We start from the raw sequence: 18,509 nt of genomic DNA on the forward strand, positions 1-18,509 counted from the left end.
GGGTTACTGATTATGTGTCTGCACTTTCAGTTTTATACCTCCAAACCCTATTTCATTGTTTCCCATCCGCAGTAATGGATGGTGCTGGCTGGGACATATTTGTACCATGTGTTGTCCCTACCCCTCAGTTGGACATCCCAGTCCACCATAAATTCTGGAAACCTGAGGTCTGCTGTATTTTTCCAGAAGTGTAGGTGCACAGTGAACCACCAAGACCTGCCAGTTTCAGTTTATTGCCAGTTTTATTGAGAGAGCAAGAGGACGGGGGATGCTGAAGTTAATGGCAGTGGGGCAAATAATGCAGAAAAGCAATGTTACGTGCTACTGACCCAACCAGGCAGTACAGTTGCACCAGTCAGTTCACACTGTAAAGGGCTGCAGTGCAACTGTAGTAAATGTTTTCAGCATTTTTGGAGAAGGAGAGGAGGATGGCAGAAACACAGCAATTAAACTGCTCAGAAGGAACATAATGGGGAAACAAGAGCTAGAGTGGAGGTCATCTGTTAAAACTGCTCTGGCTAAACCAGAAAATAAAAGAAGGAACTTATTTTTATCATGCAGCACATTGCCTCTATAATCCCCACAATGTGTTCTCTAAATAGAACACGTTTCAAGAAAGAAAGAAAAACCCATCTGGTTAATATGCTTGTCCAATATTCTACAGACATTGAATATATAAAGCTGGGCGGTCTGGTGAGCCAGTGTCTGAATATGTCATTAGTGCAAACTTGCTTTAAGTGCTTTGGGGTGCTTAGCTCAAACGTCTATATGCAATCCCATTCTTATGTAATGCATAGACGTTCTGCTGACATATGATACCACTTTACCCAAGCTCACCCTCCCCGCCTGTCTCTGCACTGATCAAATGATTCTCGCAGTCTCAACACTTCTGTTCATGTATTCCAAGCAATCTTCCATGGGAACAACAGCTTTTTACAGTAAGCCCCGAGTATATGTGTTAATAATCAGGCTGGCTACATCCATCTGGACATGCTGTAAGTCACAGCTGGCAAAGCAAAATTCACAGCGTGCGTGCTCCATCTTGCTTTTGCATTGACGTGTCCCAACATCTACGGTGTTTTTCATAAGCAGTTCACTGCTTCCTGCTGGGATAGTCATGAATCCATTATTGGAGCTACTGCAGGAGTGGGAACATGAAATGGAACGCATTTACATTCTGTTCTTATAACGTACAGGAACTAAATATTGAACAATTTATTGATTATTCTTTCTTTTGCCACAACTTGTACAGCGGTGAGTGTTGATTGTCTGACTGTCCATCAACCGTCCCCTCTTGAACTGCTTTGCAGAGATATACCTATATGGGGGATGGAAAGCATGGAGAGAGGTGAAAACAATAGGATGCATTTGGCAAACCTGCAACCTGCCATGTGAGAGAGATACATCCATCTCAAAACCAACTTTTCCTAGGAATTTAATGGAAAATAGCAAAGTTTTTCCTTTCCTTATGGAGCCAACTAGGAATACCTTAGTAGTATCAGTAGCTTTTATGCTAAGGCTGTGTGCATACCAAATATTTAAAGCAGATTATTTCCCCCCAAGAATCCTGGGAATTGTAGTTTGATAAGCATGCTGGAAATTTCACTTCTCTGAGGGGTAAACTATAGCCACAGGATTTTGCTGGGGAAGTAATGTGCTTAAAATGTGTTTTAAATGTACATTGTGTGCACAGACTAACACCCACACTCATCTCATAGTGAGGCTGCAATCCTAAACACATAGGTCTACACAATGAGTAAAGCTGCAGTCCTAACGCCATCTAACTAGGAGTAAGCCCCGCTGAATTGAGTAGGATTTACTTCTGAGTAGACACAGGTGGCGCTGTGGGTTAAAGCCTCAGCGCCTAGGACTTGCCGATTGAAAGGTCGGCGGTTCGAATCCCTGCGGCGGGGTGCGCTCCCGCTGCTCGGTCCCAGCGCCTGCCAACCTAGCAGTTCGAAAGCACCTCCGGGTGCAAGTAGATAAATAGGGACCGCTTACCAGCGGGAAGGTAAACGGCGTTTCCGTGTGCGGCTCTGGCTCTGGCTCTGGCTCTGGCCAGAGCAGCGACGTCACGCTGGCCACGTGACCCGGAAGTGTCTCCGGACAGCGCTGGCCCCTGGCCTCTTAAGTGAGATGGGCGCACAACCCCAGAGTATGTCAAGACTGGCCCGTACGGGCAGGGGTACCTTTACCTTTACCTTAGACATGGTTAGGACTGTGCCGTAAATGTCATTGAGCACAGTGAGAAAACATGCATAAGACTGGACTGCCAGTTGAAGCAGGAGAGCGCACATTGTTCAAAGAACTAAAAACTCAGAGAAAAGCAGAGGTTTGTGAGACACCAGGCATTGTAGTAAGGGAAGGGGTAGTCTCACATGGGCTCTCCATGGTCTTTTAAAAAGTGTGTCACATAAGTACACCTGTGTGGTACTAGAGAGGATGGTTTTTGAATTTTTATGTCTATATAACACTTTCCAAAATGGTAAAGGCAAGTGTGGTGTTTGATTTATTATGGGTTTTTTTTAAAAAAAAAACAACAACTTATATTCCACCCTTTCTCTGCATTTTCATCATGCAGGGTGGCTTACAATAACTTTAAAAGAGATGACAAAACCTGTCCAAAATTTAGTATTTATTATAGAATGTTACAGTGGTACCTCTGGTTACAAACGCTTCAGGTTACGAGCTCTGCTAACCCGGAAGTAGCTACTCCTGATTGCGAACTTTGCCCCAGGATGTGAACAGAAATCGCATGCCAGAGGCTCCATTAGCGAAAGCGCGCCTCAGGATAAGAATGGTTTCAGCTTAAGAACGGACCTCCAGAATGAATTAAGTTCATAACCAGAGGTACCACTGTACTATGCTTTAGGATTGGGTGACAATCTTGCATTTTACTTTTCGGTGCACCTGTTGAAAAATTAGGAAATCCAGGTAAGGTCAGGGAACTCCTCTTTCATATTTCTCTATTTCTCAACACATTTGCTTATTTTCTTTGGTGCCGCCTCTAGACCTTCATGTGACAACTGGCTTGCCAGGGGAGAAGGCATGTCATTCCAGCTTCAGAGAACATACCGTATGCATATCTCAGCAGGCTAACTCCAGTCTGGCACAACCACCCTCCGTTTTCTGATGACTGTAGGGATTCCTCATGCAGGTGTTGGTAGCTGGGTCCTAAGGAGGTCATTTCCCCCATCATGCTGTGCTAGTCTCACTTGGCTTGCAGCTATGTCAGGTATTCCAGATATCTGCTTGTCTTTGGTGCTGAAAGAAATGTGAGACAACAAGGGTACATGTAATTCTGCCCTCTCATTTTCTTGGTAGACATGACTATTTGTAAATCACAGAAAATGTCGAGAATATTCCACAGATTGAGACTGTTTTTAGACCAAGCAAAACACAGCTGATGTTTTGTTTTTGTTTTTTTAAAAAAAGAAAAATGTAAATTTTGATGAATGGTTTTGATAGCCAAATTTAAAACTTGAATTATATATATATATATATATATATATATATATATATATATATATATATATCACAAGTCAGATGGTATAAATCATCCAGCTGTTGATTGACATCAAAAGCTTTTGAAGAGAAGAAATAATTTGTTGGTTCTATGTTCATAAAATTAAGGTTCCAGTAGGTCTCTTAAGTATCCAGACTACCGCATTAGGAGACCGCTGTTAGATTGAAATAAGGAACTTGTCTCCAATTATTGCTTCCAGCTATATAGCAGTTGTGTCCCCCATTGTCATAAGAAGTCTTTACTTAATATAGTTCAGTGATTATCCAACATAAAAGGAGTGTTACACAGTACTCCTCTTTAGAACTTACATCTGTATGGTATTAATAAACAAACTGATCAGTCTGTGAGACTGCACCATTATAAGCAGATCCTTTTTAAGCCTTGGAGATTAAAAAATATATTGGAAACAAATGAACAAAAAAAGAACAGTGCTACATGATTGCATTTATCTTATATTATTTATGCATCATGCCACTCAAACTGAACTAATGCTGAAACAAAATAAAGAAAACACTTCTAAGATTACACTAATTTTATGCATATGAAATTGTCAGATGTCAACGAAGGCATTAGCAAACTTTCCACGTGCACGTCAAATCAAGCTGGACAAAATCTGAACTAAAGGACTGTGAAATGCCTTCTTATGAAACTCACATCTTTGAAATTCAAAACCTGCAAAACTCAAAATGTGTTTCTTTTTGGCAGGGAACATTATGGTTGCGGAAGTTAAAGAGACTGAATAAACCAAGGGCACCAAGACTGTATAGTAAGGTGATGTGTAACTGGAGGTAAGCAGGAAGGAATGAGCTGCAGGCTGGCTGCCTCAAGCTATGAAACCTTTTATGGGCTTTCCCCCCTCAATTCAGAGCTTTTGTGAAAATGTGTTTCTCTTTTTTAAAATAAAATTAAATGGCAGCACTTGCAATGAGTTGGTTGTAGAAGCTCTTGTGAATGGACTTTTCCTTGGTACACCCTGAAACTCTTAAGCTGTGTACACACACCGTACATTTAAAGCACACACACACATCAAAGAATCCTGGGAACTATAGTTTACCCCTCACAGAGCTACAATTCCTGGTGACCTTAACTATAGTTCCTATGATTCTTAGGGAGGGAAAGGAATGTGCTTTAGATGTATGGTGTGAACACAGCCTTACTTGGATACAGCAATGACACCTCCACAATCATGAGGGGTAGAAGTATTTTAATGCACAAAGATTCATACCAGAGTTTTCCCCAGTACCATATCTGCATTCATGGAATCTCAGATGACAAATTGCCTCTTCACAACGCCCTTCTTGTTTTCCATGGATTTTGAACTCCACCCACCCAGGATAATGACTGTGCTATTGTTTACACTGACACGATAAAAACCAGAGAGGAGTAAAGTCCCGAATAGTTCTTGAGTTCCTTTTCCTTGCTTTCAGCTTACTTCTGCATCATGTAAGCACATCGGAAAGAAAATCCAGGGATGAGGTGATCTTGGAATAAAAGCCAGTGTTACCCCAAATGTTTTCCAAAGAGTCAAAGCCACTTATAGAGAAGTAATCATAACTGGAAAAACAATATTGGAATGCTAAACCCTACTCCCTTTTCGCTGATTCCCATTCCAAACTGTACCCCTACTCCCAAATGCCTTTTCTGCCCACAATAATCAAATGCATGCTTCCCTTGTACAGTGGTATCTCGGGTTACAAGCACTTGGGTTACAAACACTTCAGGTTACAGACTCCGCTAACCCAGAAGTAGTACCTCGGGTTAAGAACTTTACCTCAGGATGAGAACAGAAATTGTGCGGCGGCGTGGCAGCGGGAGGCCCCATTAGCAAAAGTGGTACCTCAGGTTAAGAATGGTTTCAGCTTAAGAACGGACCTCCGGAACGAATTAAGTTCGTAACCAGAGGTACTACTGTAGTTTCTTCTTCTGTCCTCCTACTCTTCCCTGGCAACAGAGCAATGTTGTAACTGTCCTTCAGGAAAGTCTACTTTGTAAGCCAGCCAGTTGTAAAAATCGAGAAGGGCATGGCTTCAGTTAAGCAGAGGCTAGGCTGTGGGTGCTGTTTATTGAGCGTTCATTCTGATTTGTTTGTGGCAGAGGGTGGTGAGTAGATAACCTTGCATCAAACCTAAGTATTACCCCACACTTTCCATTCTCCCATCACTTTCTGTATCACAAAATGTCTGATATTTTGGGGAAGTGGGGTTTGTAGTACAAGAGCTCCTGATCAATAATAATTTCACCACCTGAATATGCTGGCGTGTGACTGAATCTCACCTGAAGATAGGGACAGTCTGGAAATCCCCTTTCTGGGCAGAGTTCTACCAGTCAAATTCTCTTACCCTGCCTAAAGGCCTCTGTTCTCTGCAGTGGCTGGAGTTTGTTTTCCATACGATGTGGTTCAATTCCTCCTGAGCCTGCTGTCAGTTTTCATATAGCACAATGGCAGTGAATCATCTGCAGTGTTTTTGAAATGCAAATTCTAACCTGGCATTGTTGTGACTTGCTCAGTGAATCACCCTGTCTTATAATTACCCAATGCAAATTTGAATGCAGGGCAATGAGTTCTTCTCTTAGGACCAAGGCAGCAGTTCAATCAGGGATGCACAGATGTAAATGAGGTCTAAATTTAGTTAAAGGTCCCAGGGGTAGCCCTTGTGCTGCTTCCGCTGGTTTTATACCCTGCATCGTTCCACTTCTTTGTGCTTAATTATATACAGATATACGTATATACACATACACACACACACATTCTGCCTTTTGGGAGCCAATTTGCCTTAAAAAAAAATTACATGTAAAAATGACAACGATTTCAAAGCAACCATTATTTTTAAAAGAGCATCGGCCCGGCCCACCTACTTCTGCTTCCAGCCCCACCCACCACTGGCATGTGGTCCTCAAAAGATGGCACAGAACATAGGTGACCCTTGAGATGACAAGGGGTCCCCACTCCTGACATGGCAGGTTATCTTCCAATACATGAGTAAAGTTCACCCGCAAAAGAAATCCATAGCAAAAATATACCAAATGAAAACATACCTACTGGGTGAAAACCAACAAAATACAATACTCTATGTACTTAAGTGTCCCTTTGACACCTAAATCATGGGCAGTGGTCACATCAAAATGCTCTTGACATTTTCATGAGCGGTGATCTGTTTTCTCTTGAATTTCAGGAAATGTTTATCCTTTCATTTCAGAGAGATAAAAACAAGGTTCCTGTTCACTTGGACTTCACATTAAACTTAGTGCTTTCTCTCATGATCCCAAAGAACCTCAGAGGTGTTCTGGATGCCTTTTGCAAAGTAATAATCAATGCACTTCACACGCCTCTATAATCAGAATGAAGGAATCATCCTCTTGAAAGGTTCCTCCAGGGTACTTGTATGATGAAGACATGTCTGCATGCAGACATATATCCATACCGCTACTTTATTTTTAGATTGTGTTTATAGTGGAAGGTTCAAAAACCTAGAGGCTGAGGGCTTGAAACCGTATGTCTAAGCTATCATGTGCAAGGTCCACAGAGGTTGAAATATGAGCATCAGGATCAATCAAATGCACACAGGTGAACTAGATAGCATTAGGGAATGATCACAGTATGACAATGCATCCTGTTATAATAGATGCTTTACTTTCTGCTGATAGCAAAACGCAAAACATATTTAGGCTGGAGTCTGCTTTGCTACTTTATTTCTTCCAATTGGGCAGCTTCAAATACTTCCGTAATGTTCAGTGCTTGTCAGATGGAAATGTGGCAAGGCTTGTTTTCTATTATGTGAAAGAGCATCTTCATAATGGACCACAGAAGAAGCACTAGTCATGTTCATAAATCAAAGCTAGTCACGTTCACAGGGGTCCTGGAGCTCTGCATTTGAAATGTAAGGGACAGAGGACTGAGAGTTTACTACTCATAAATCATAGAGCAGCAGATGGCATAGCTGTGGGCTAGAGATGTTAATTCAGAAGCAGGGATTTTAACTGTTCCACATTCATTTTATTCATTGTGGCTCACCATACCTGGTTTAATACCAGAGCCACAAAGAATTGTAGGATTGCAAAGGTATAGAGTTCATCTACGTCTCAGATGGCCAAAGTTTGCATTCTGAGGAATTGCTCCATTTCCAAAGTGGTGGTCCGAAGACTAGAAGTCAATTTTCCCCTTTAAGGTTTGGCTTAGTCTACACTATAGTTGCACTAAAAAGGTAAAGGTAAAGGACCCCTGACAGTTAAGTCCAGTCACAAACGACTCTGGGGTTGCAGCACACATCTCGCTTTACAGGCCAAGGGAGCTGACATTTGTCTGCAGACAGTTTTTCTGGGTCATGTGGCCAGCACGACTAAGCCACTTCTGGCAAAACCAGAGCAGTGCACGGAAACACCATTTACCTTCCTGCCGGAATGGTACCTATTTATCTACTTGCACTTTGACGTGTTTTCGAACTGCTAGGTTGGCAGGAGCAGGGACCGAGCAATGGGAGCTTACCCCGTTGTGGGGATTCGAACCGCCGACCTTCCTATCGGCAAGCCCAAGGCTCAGTGGTTTACACCACAATGCTGCAATAAAGGCTTACTGGATAAGAGAACTGCGAATTTGAGCAATGTGAGCTCATCTTCCAAGAGAGAGTCAGAAGAACAAATGCACTCCCCCAAAAATCTTCTCAAGAGGCAGGTTGGTTGTGTGCTTACCAATGTGAGCACAAGGTAACAATTTAACATGAAATGTTCATGCTGACTATGTCTCATTGCTGAGGCATTCTTATAGACCAGTTGACCATCCATATAATTGCTAGAGAACAATTCCTATGAGAGGAGCACCTTTACTAAAACATCCCTAATGGAGTAATCAATATAAACCATGGAGGAATCAGTGGACTGGAAGAAATCATTGTATTCTCCTCAGTGCCCTAAGGCACAACTCTCCAAATGCAGAGGTAGTAATCTCTGAATGCCAGATGGTGAGAAGAAGAATGGACTATTGCTTTCATGTGGTGCTGATTTGCTTCCAAGAGGCAACTGGTTGGCCACTATTTGATACAGAACGTTGGACTGGTTCAGGGGTGGCCATGCTGCTCGCCAGATGTTGTTGGACACCAGCTACCATCAGCACCAGCCAATATGGCAAATGGTCAGGGAAGATGGGAGTTGTAGGCCAGCAACATCTGGAAATGCTTGATTTTGTTTATTTGTAGCGGTTGCAAAATGCTGGAAGAATTCTAAAGATCCATCAAAAGAAGCATGGTGTAAGGAAGTATGAAAATTGACAGTACTGGCAGCAATAATTACCTACTAAGTATAAAAAGTGATGGTCTTTATGCCTTGATTATTTCAGCTTGCATTATACAGTCACCCCTTACAGTTCCATATCTTAAATATGACCCTGCAATTGGCTCAATGAGGAAGCTCAGTCAAGCCTTGGAGACTAATGGAGCAGAAATGCCTTAAGCAACAGACAACCTATCGATTCCCTCATGCATCTTTATAATGATTGTCTGTCATAAGTTATCAATATAATGAGCCCCTAAATGCCTTTCCTTTGACTTTACTGTCACAGGTCACCAAGGGTAACAGATGACCTTTCACAAAGGAGATGTCACGAAAGATTGGTAAATTGCTGCATGCAAGGCTTCTTGTTTCCCCTAAAAATATTTAGATTTTTCACTATTCCAGTCTGAATATGCAGGTCAGGAAAATGAGCTGTCCCCTTTTAGGGAAATATAAAGAAACAACTTCAATTTACACTGTACCCCTGGATTCTGATCAGTGTCGGATCCTAATTGAAAGGACCCTCTTGAGCCTTTGGAAACAGAATGGCAGGAAGGAGCTGTCCGACCCCAGGTCTATAATGAAGTAAAATTCCATGCCTAATAATAATAATAATAATAATAATAATAATAATAATAATATGATGATGATGATGATTTATTTATTTATTTATACCCCACCCTTCCCGGTTCAAAAACTGGGCTCAGGGCAGCTAACAACAAATTTAAAACACTTTAAAACACTTACTTATAAAAGCAGCATAAAATAAGTATAACAATATGAATAACAAAATAAAAAAATTCCTTCCAGTAGCACCTTAAAGACCAACTAAGTAAGTTGCTACTGGAAGGAATTTTTTTATTTTGTTTTGACTATGGCAGACCAACACGGCTACCTATCTGTAATATGAATAACAATAAAATTCAAAAATCAAAAATCAATTAGATAATCCCCAGGGCTAGCTGGCTGAATTGGTCCTACTTGGGCCAGTGAGGAGGCCAGGGGAGAATTAGCTGTGGGGTCTCAGAGTGGGTGATCTTCATAAAAGGGGAGGGGGAGGGAAGAAAAGGGGAAAGGAAGGGAAAAGATCAGGCTGAATTCAAATTAAAGGCCAGGCGGAATAGCTCTGTCTTACAGGCCTGACGGAAGGAGGTTAAATCCTGAATACATGACATTTCCCTTCCTGTTCTATTAAGTTAGCTCACTAATTAAAATATGGTACCTTCCTTTTCAGCATGTGTAAGTCAATTCCCAAACATCACTTAAAATACAGCAACAATCAAAATCTACTTGGAGAGCAACAGATCAGAAGAATAATAGCAGCACCAACAGTCAGCACAATTGAAACCCAGTTGAGACAATAAAACTGTGCCGGAGTTTTCTCATAAGAGAAAGGAATTGTTCACTTAAAATAAAAAGACTTCAGAGGCCCTAAAAGCACGAGCACACAACTGTGCTGTTCATAATTTCCACCTACCAGACACACCACTATATTTGAAAGGGAAGGCATTATTACAGCTATTATAGATCTCATTTTGTATAACCTGAGAGGTGAATAAATTGCGCAACCCTGGAAGCCTTTTCTGTAAATGCCAAAAGCATGTGGCGGTGCCCCTTTTCGGCCCAGTGTTGCCAGCTGCATCACGCACGTGCTGTAATCCATTTTGTATACTAACCCTGCCTATTTCTACTGGAAACAGGGAATGAATGTGTCCGAAGACATCTGGAGCGTCTTTTACAGCCATATAGCCATAGATATTGCTTCATTGCTCAATGAATATTTATCAACATTGCAGTTATTTATATCCCACTTTGGAGGATACAAATCCTTCCACGGCAGCTTAAAAGTAACATTAAAATACTCGCTGGTGCTACTGCTGTGTTGTTGTTTTATTTAAAAACCCCCACAATAAATATCAACATATAAAAATACTTGATGGTGGGTAGAGTGGCCATGTGACCTACTTTACAGAGGATAGTCCTCTGTTCCATGGGCTATCTGGTCCAAAGAGAAAGAATCATAAGAAAGGTGAGCAGCGGCCTTGAAGTTGCCTATCAGCAGTTAATTCCTAGGCAGCAAACTGAGAAGGCACACAAGCTAGAGTCTTCCCCACAATGGTGAGATGTATTTCTAAATTTGGATGCCAATTTGTGTCCTCTTTTTTGGTGGTGCCACAGAACATTGGAGGCATAAGAGCTTGTTGTGGGTGGAGGGCAGGGAGAGGGAGCAGATAGTCCAGCTGGTGCAGTGCCTGAAATAATAGTAGTACAGTAGTACCTCTGGTTACGTACTTAATTCGTTCCGGAGGTCCGTTCTTAACCTGAAACTGTTCTTAACCTGAAGCACCACTTTAGCTAACGGGGCCTCCAGCTGCCACTGTGCCGACGGAGCACAATTTCTGTTCTCATCCTGAAGCAAAGTTCTTAACCCGAGGTACTGTTTCTGGGTTAGCGGAGTCTGTAATCTGAAGTGTATGTAACCTGAAGCGTATGTAACACGAGGTACCACTGTAGTAGTAGTAGTAGTAGTAGTAGTAGTAATACCCCACCCATCTGGCCGGGCCACCCCAGCCACTTTAGGTGGCTTATAACACATATAAAAACATAATAAAATGTCAGACATTAAAAACTTCCCAATACAGGGCTGCCTTCTAAAGATGTCTTCGAAAAAAATTGTAGTTCTTTATCTCCTTCACATCTGATGGGAGGGCATTCCACAGGGTGGGCGCCACTGCCGAGAAGGCCCTCTGCCTTGTTTCCTATAACTTCTCTTTTCAGTGTGGGAACTGCCAGAAGGCCCTTAGAGGTGGACCTCAGTGTCCCTGCCTCCATCACTCTTCTTGGGCCCTTCCCACAGGACAGTTTTATTAGATGGCCCTGTGTGAGAGGGAGCAGGCGCTAAGGTCTTCTGTCACTAGGATCCTTCCTGTTATTGAAACAAAATGGCTATCTACCTAGTAGAGAGCTTTGCACTAATGAGAGCTATCTATGAATAAGCGCAGGTGGAAATATTGTAGGAAGAAGGTTATTGCCATGGTAACTACTTAAAACTACTTGAAATGCCCATGCATTATCTCATGCATGAAAGTGAGTTGTCTGGGGGCACAGCAAATGACATTTTAATAAGCACCAGTATAAGTGTGTCCACTGAGTATAATATAGTTTTCAGATATGGCTTGTATTGCATTGCAATACAGGATGTATTAACAGATCAAACAGGATTTCCCAATTGTAACTTCTAGTTGGCCAGATCTGAAACTTCGAGATCAGCAACCTATTCCTACTTTTACACTAATACTCTGAAGACAGATGTAGTGGACCATCAACTCATTATCTGTGACCCAGATGTTAAAAATAAAAATAAAGAGGAACATTACTTTTGTGGAAACCAACTGATATTTTTCCAAGAGACAATCATACAATTTTTTAAAGGCCCACAAACCTTGCAATAAAAGATTTGAATAGCCTAAGGTATTTTCTCTCTTATTTATGATATATATTCCTCTCCCAAATCAACTCCTTTCAACTTTCACCAGACAACACCTCAAGCTGTTGTCCGGTGAAATGTCAACAGTTCATAAAGGTAAAGGTAAAGGTACCCCTGCCCGTACGGGCCAGTCTTGACAGACTCTGGGGTTGTGCGCCCATCTCACTTAAGAGGCCAGGGGCCAGCGCTGTCCGGAGACACTTCCGGGTCACGTGGCCAGCGTGATATCGCTGCTCTGGCCAGAGCCAGAGCCAGAGCCAGAGCCGCACACGGAAACGCCGTTTACCTTCCCGCTGGTAAGCAGTCCCTATTTATCTACTTGCACCCGGAGGTGCTTTCGAACTGCTAGGTTGGCAGGCGCTGGGACCGAGCAGCGGGAGCGCACCCCGCCGCAGGGATTCGAACCGCCGACCTTTCGATCGGCAAGCCCTAGGCACTGAGGCTTTAACCCACAGCGCCACCTGCGTCCCTCAACAGTTCATACTATTGCCAAATTAGAGGTCTTATAGCATTTTCATTACAATCAAACAGTGTATAAATGTTGTGAAATGAATGAACAAACAAACAAACAAACAAACAAACGAATGTTTTCTTGCAAACAGGGAATGCATGCAAGGAACATTTTGCGTCTGAGATATTATGATAGTTGTATTTTCAGAAGAGGAAGAAAACAACAAAAAAATTATGTTTATTCTGTGCTCTTATGTTCCATATTCTGGTGATTGGCTATCTGAAGAAAGTGCTGTGTAGGCAAGATTGATGGCAGACAGATCAATGGTGTCCCTGTGCAGTTCCCTGTGATTTTCTTCTGATTCTCCTGCATCCTACATACCTCTTCATTTCCCCAGTTTTGCTCCCCGTGTGGAACCTGTCCACCTTTTGCTGACATCACTACCTTAGGCCTCACTTTCCTTGTCCTGCTTCCATTCTATCTAAACTTTGAGTGGCTTTTGCACACTCAGACATACATTATTACACCCCTAGCTCCAGTCTGCCCATTTGAGGAAGCCCTGTGTTTATCTGATCTCATTCCAAAAATGCTGCACTGGGAGAAAGCAATCTTAGACCTCTTTTTTCACCTCAGATCTCACACTCTAAAGCCTTAAATTATATTCCTTGCCATTGTGGGGACCATCCCATTTCACAGAAGCTGCTTTCACCTTGCTTAACTCTTCCAGGAAAGGTAGCATTTTAAAATGACTCACTGTGACTAAAGACAAACAATAATTTGAAAGAAAGATGAAAGTAGTTTGAGTGAGACATCTCTCCCCCCTCTCAAATTCCTTTTGTCCCACAACCTGTTTGCCAGAGGTGAAACTGTGCACAGCCCCAACAGTGAGTCTCTTTTAACTTTTCAGTTTTTTGAAAAGCTATTGTCATTCTCCAGATTTACACATTTCAAGATTCAGAACCAGTCCACACGGACTCATTTCTGTGAAAGTGAAAGACGTCCAATGGTGGTAGAGAGACTTCAATAAAAGAACATTGGCTTGAAAGGGAAAACAATGGAAAAGTGCATGGCCCAGAAATGCAAATTTTAAAGCTATCGAAATTTGATGTATCCCATGGCATTTCACAAGGATTTGGCAAATGTGGAGAAAGCATTTAAAACATCAAATGTCTATTTATCTTTTGCTCTTCTGCCTTCATCTGTTGTACATGAGAGCATTTCCACTCTCAGTTTTATACTGTGGGAGTCACACAGTACAAACACCAGTTCTGCAAAGGTTTGCAAAGGCTCTGTGGGGAAACATTTGGTAATTAAAATGGAAAGATATACAGCACCAAAGATGTGCACAGTATGAATACACAGCAGAAGCCTCTGATAGGAAAGTCATTTTTTTTCTGCTGGAACAATTATGCCACAATCAAAGCTTTGCTACAAATGAAACTGCAATTCCCTAATTGCAAATCTGAAACAATTAGTGACTTTCACTTTACTGCAGGAAAAATGGACTTCAGCATAAACGCTAAGGCAGGAAAACGGAACAGCTCATTGAGAACGAAATAACATTGCCAAGTCTCACATAGCCATTTCACACACACACACCCCCCCAAGAAATGTGAGCTGAGCCATTCAGATTAGAGAAGCTGGTTGTCAGCCAGGAATATAGCTCAGTTCTTCTAGGTGGACACCTTCCATTGTTGTGTATAGCGGGGGTGCGGGGGTGGGAACTCTGGACTGTGTGCAGGGCTGTTTCTTCCTTAGCCAATACTGGGAACCTCACATGTACAAAGCGCTTGGGAAGACAATCTATTAAACGTAGTCCATTTCTCCTTTTGGAACTCAACAATTTATGCTTGCCAAGCCAAATTTTCAGCAAAGGATGCCCAAGGTTTGCACATAAGCCATCACCAATGAATGAACCATTGCCAGCATCATCTCATCTCACCTTGTCTTTCAAAGCAGGCACTACAGGCATTTGTTCTCTTCAACAGACTCTTCAAGTGCTATTGCCTGATAGGAGGGAAGTTTGCATGGTCTCCCATCCCAGGTCATCCTTCGCATGTGAGTGAAACATCTTTATGCTGGAATTTGAGAGGACCCCCCCCCCCCCCAGTAAAGCAAAGGCAACAATGTTGTTTTCCAGCCCTTCATATCACAGATAGTTCTTAAGAGTTGTGTGGTCGGTGATAATAAAGGGTCAAACGGTTTCCTCTGGGTAGGCAAATCCTCTCAATATGCATAAAAGATACTTTATGATGAACATACAGTATTCCCATAAACTATGTGATCTAGCCATATTTTACTGCGCCTTTGCATCGTGGGTGGGAAACATTGCGTGTGAATAAATCTGGGATTTATTCAATGCATTTGCCTCCATCTGGAATCACTATTCCATTTGTGTTATGTTCCAGAAGATGCCAGCTAGCTGATCACCATCACTTACTCAATTGTATTCACACCTCTTCAATTGTGAATCTTTGTTACCAGTCTGTGTTATTCTTGCAATTTTGCTTCTCTTCCTCCGAGACAAATGTTTCTTAAAGCATTTTTGCCCACTTTGGAATAATTTATGAGTAGTTTCCTCCCCCTCCAAAAATAAAAATAAAAATCCTTGCATGTTCTTATTTAAATGATAATTGGAGAATGCTTGTAATGCTGATGACACTGAAAAACCATTTTTTAAAAAACAAATAAATTTTTAATCTGTGCGAGTATGCCTCTAATTTGGGGAAAACCCAAACTATCTCCCACATGGATATTTACTGAAGTTCCAGTTACTGATGTGAATTTTTTGTGAAAATTCATTTATGAGTGTCACAGTTCCCATAGATAAAGTCTCACCACTGGGTTTACAAACCCAGAACTAATTTATTATTCTTTCATCTCTCTCTTGCCCTCCTCATAGACTGACCCCTTTCTGTCTTCACTACCTCCCATTCCTCAGTCTGTAAGCCTTTTCTGGTGTGTATTATTTTCTCTATCCATATTTGTTCCCACTTCTCTAGCAGTGCCCTGGGACATTTCTCCAATGCTCTTTTGCCCCACCTTTTATGCAGCACAAAGTTATAGGTATAGAAATACTGACACCATACTTAAATCAGATTGTTCCTAATATATTTTTGAATCATTGTTCATTTGTTGTTCAGTTGACAAGTTCTGAGTCACTTTGGACACAATGTTGTGGGGAAATGGCATAGAAGTTAGCACATGATGAAGAAGATGTCTAAAGGAGGGCATCAACCAAGATGATGAAAATCATGGAAACCAAGTCTCATAAAAGGATTGGCTGAAAGAACTAAGTATGTTTACCATGGAGAAGAGAAGATTAAGGAGAGGCATGATTGTAGTCTTCAAATACCTGGATGGCTGTAATGTAGATGATGGTATTGTTCTCTGTTGCTCCAGAGAGCAGGGTTAGACCCAATGGGTGGCAACGGCAGGAAAGCAAATTTTAGCTAAACACGAGAAACTTCCTAACAGTGGGGCCTTTTTGACAGTGGAGCAGAATGCACTGGAAAGTGGTAGGTTCTCCTCTCTTGGATGTGTTTCAGCAAAGGGTAGACAAGCATCTGTTAGAGATGCTCTAGCTGAATCTTGTACTGTAGACCCAGTATTCAGCAAGGGCTTAGGTACATTCAAAGCACATACTTTCCCTCAAAGAATTATGGGCACGGTTATGGTTCCCACCAACCCTTAACAAACAGGGGAAATGTGCTTCAAATGTCCTTTAAGGGAACAGCGTATACCCTCACAACTCCATAATTCTATAGAGGTACTGTCATCTGTTCTTCATCTGTTTGAGGGTTAAACTCCGGCTCTGAAAACAGATGCTGAGGTTAAGCCCTGGAGAGCACAGCCATAAATTAAGCCTGGAGATATATTTGTCCCTCTCAGCACAAGATGTTCAACAATGTTAGATCACTCCCCCCAGCATCCCCAACCCTGCTACCTGTAGCCAAACTATAAATGGATTTGGTTTGATTTCCTAGCTCTCATGTGGAAGACGATTAGCATCTAGATCAGTAACTATTATCCTGAAATAACAATAAAATGCTGCCTTATAATGCCTTGCTTCCTATCTCCTCAGTTACAGCCACCTGTTCTTTGGGGGGAGTTATACCCACCTGTGATTTGTTATCCACAATGAAAATCTCATTGATGCTCAACTGCGCAACACAGACTGATGGTGTACTCACAGTAGTAAACAAATGCTTTTAAACTGTAGGAGGCTGAACTGGGAGAGAACTCATTTAACATCAGAATTGATAGCCTACAACCTGTATAAGGTAGGATCTAGTAATCTAATAGAACTGCTATTCAATGAAGTTCCTTGTGTAAATGGATCTCAGAAACAAAAAGAAAAAGACTTCAGGAGAGTGGGATGGTGGGTGGGGGAGATTAATAAACTTTCTGAATAAATATCCGCTCCTGCTTTTACGTTTATCCCCGGCTGATCAGTCTAGATAGAGCAAAGAAATGTAATTAGCAGCCTGAGATAATAATGACCTTTCATTACCTTGCCTCTCTAAGCAAGGCCATAGAGGATGTATTCAGACATAATTAGAACAGCACAACCCCCTGAGTTCCAGAGAAGCTTAATCTAGTCTTCTTCCCAGGATGCACTTGGCATTCTGCGCTTCAACATAAAATCCACATTTGGTGCCCATATAGAAGCCAAACTCATGCAATTGGTACAGCAGCTACAGATCGTGGGGGCGGCTCGATTCAAATCATTTATCCCAAGGGCAGCATTTGAGCAGATGGTAAGAAATAGTATGGCAACCAGAATGGTGGCAACCTCCACTGTCAGAGCCAAATTGCTGGGGATGTCATGCAGGGAGAGCGTTGTTGCTCTCTGAAACTGCTTGTGGGCTTCCTGTAGGTGGCTGGCTGGCTGGCTGGCTGGCTGGCTGGCTGGCTGGCTGGCTACTGTGAGAACAGGATGCTCGACTACATGGGCCTTTGGACTGAACATGCAGGACTTTTCTTATGTTTTTCATTGATATAATGCAAACTAAAATAAAGGGGGTTATAGGTTCAAAGGGTGCAAAAAGGATAGGCACACAGGAGCTGGACTTAGTGCTGGCTCCAGGCTTGGAGGAAACTTTAGGCAATATGGCCACTCCTCCTCCTTGCTGATGTCACCTCTGCCCCTTTGCTTGTCTGCTCCCTTTGTACTTTATCCACACAGCCAGGAGAAGGCAAGAAGAGGTTATTCCCCCTCCTTCTTGCTCCTCTCACTGTTCACTTGCTTAGAGGAGGTGCACAGCGACAGCAATGAGGAGGAACTGCGAGGCTGAAGAGCACCAGCAGTTGACAGCAGGCCTCCTGCTGGGGTGAGAGCAAAGGAAGCTGCCAGAGATGCCAGCCTCTGTTGCTAGCCATGGCCAGACTTCCTAGCTCCTTGCAGTCCCCTTGTAGCTTCTGGGAATCCAACAAGTTGCTTACAGCATGAAAGTCTCTTCTCCCACATATTGCATGATGCAGACCTGATTTCTACTAAAACTGGGACAGCTGAAGAATCGGACATCTTCAGGTGTGGAGAGATAGGATCAATGACAATCCTCACAGCTCCCTTCATCATCTTGCCATGTTGTGCAAGGGCTTTGTCCTTTCCCCCTTTCGTAAGTAAGGAACAAAGCTCTGCTGAAGCTCTTGCACAACATGGCAAGGTGATCTCTGACCCCACTTCACACAGCAGGAGGGCTGCAGTCAAAGGAGCCCAATGTCGCTTCCATTTGCTGCCCCCCCCTTTCAGACATAAAGAAGCAGATGCTGGCAATCAC

General features: G+C 42.4%; 1 long non-coding RNA gene across 1 annotated transcript; it reads right to left on the reverse strand.

Annotated features, from left to right (window-relative positions):
* Nucleotides 1–278: 278 nt before the first annotated feature.
* Nucleotides 279–6,004, reverse strand: LOC307213694. Its single transcript, XR_013837646.1, has 3 exons — nucleotides 5,866–6,004; nucleotides 3,076–3,264; nucleotides 279–1,138 (listed from the first exon to the last, which is right to left on the reverse strand). It is a non-coding gene; the product is annotated as an uncharacterized lncRNA (long non-coding RNA).
* Nucleotides 6,005–18,509: the final 12,505 nt, after the last annotated feature.

This window comes from Podarcis cretensis (assembly GCF_951804945.1).
Source record: "Podarcis cretensis genome assembly, chromosome: 3".
Lineage (NCBI taxonomy): Eukaryota > Metazoa > Chordata > Lepidosauria > Squamata > Lacertidae > Podarcis > Podarcis cretensis.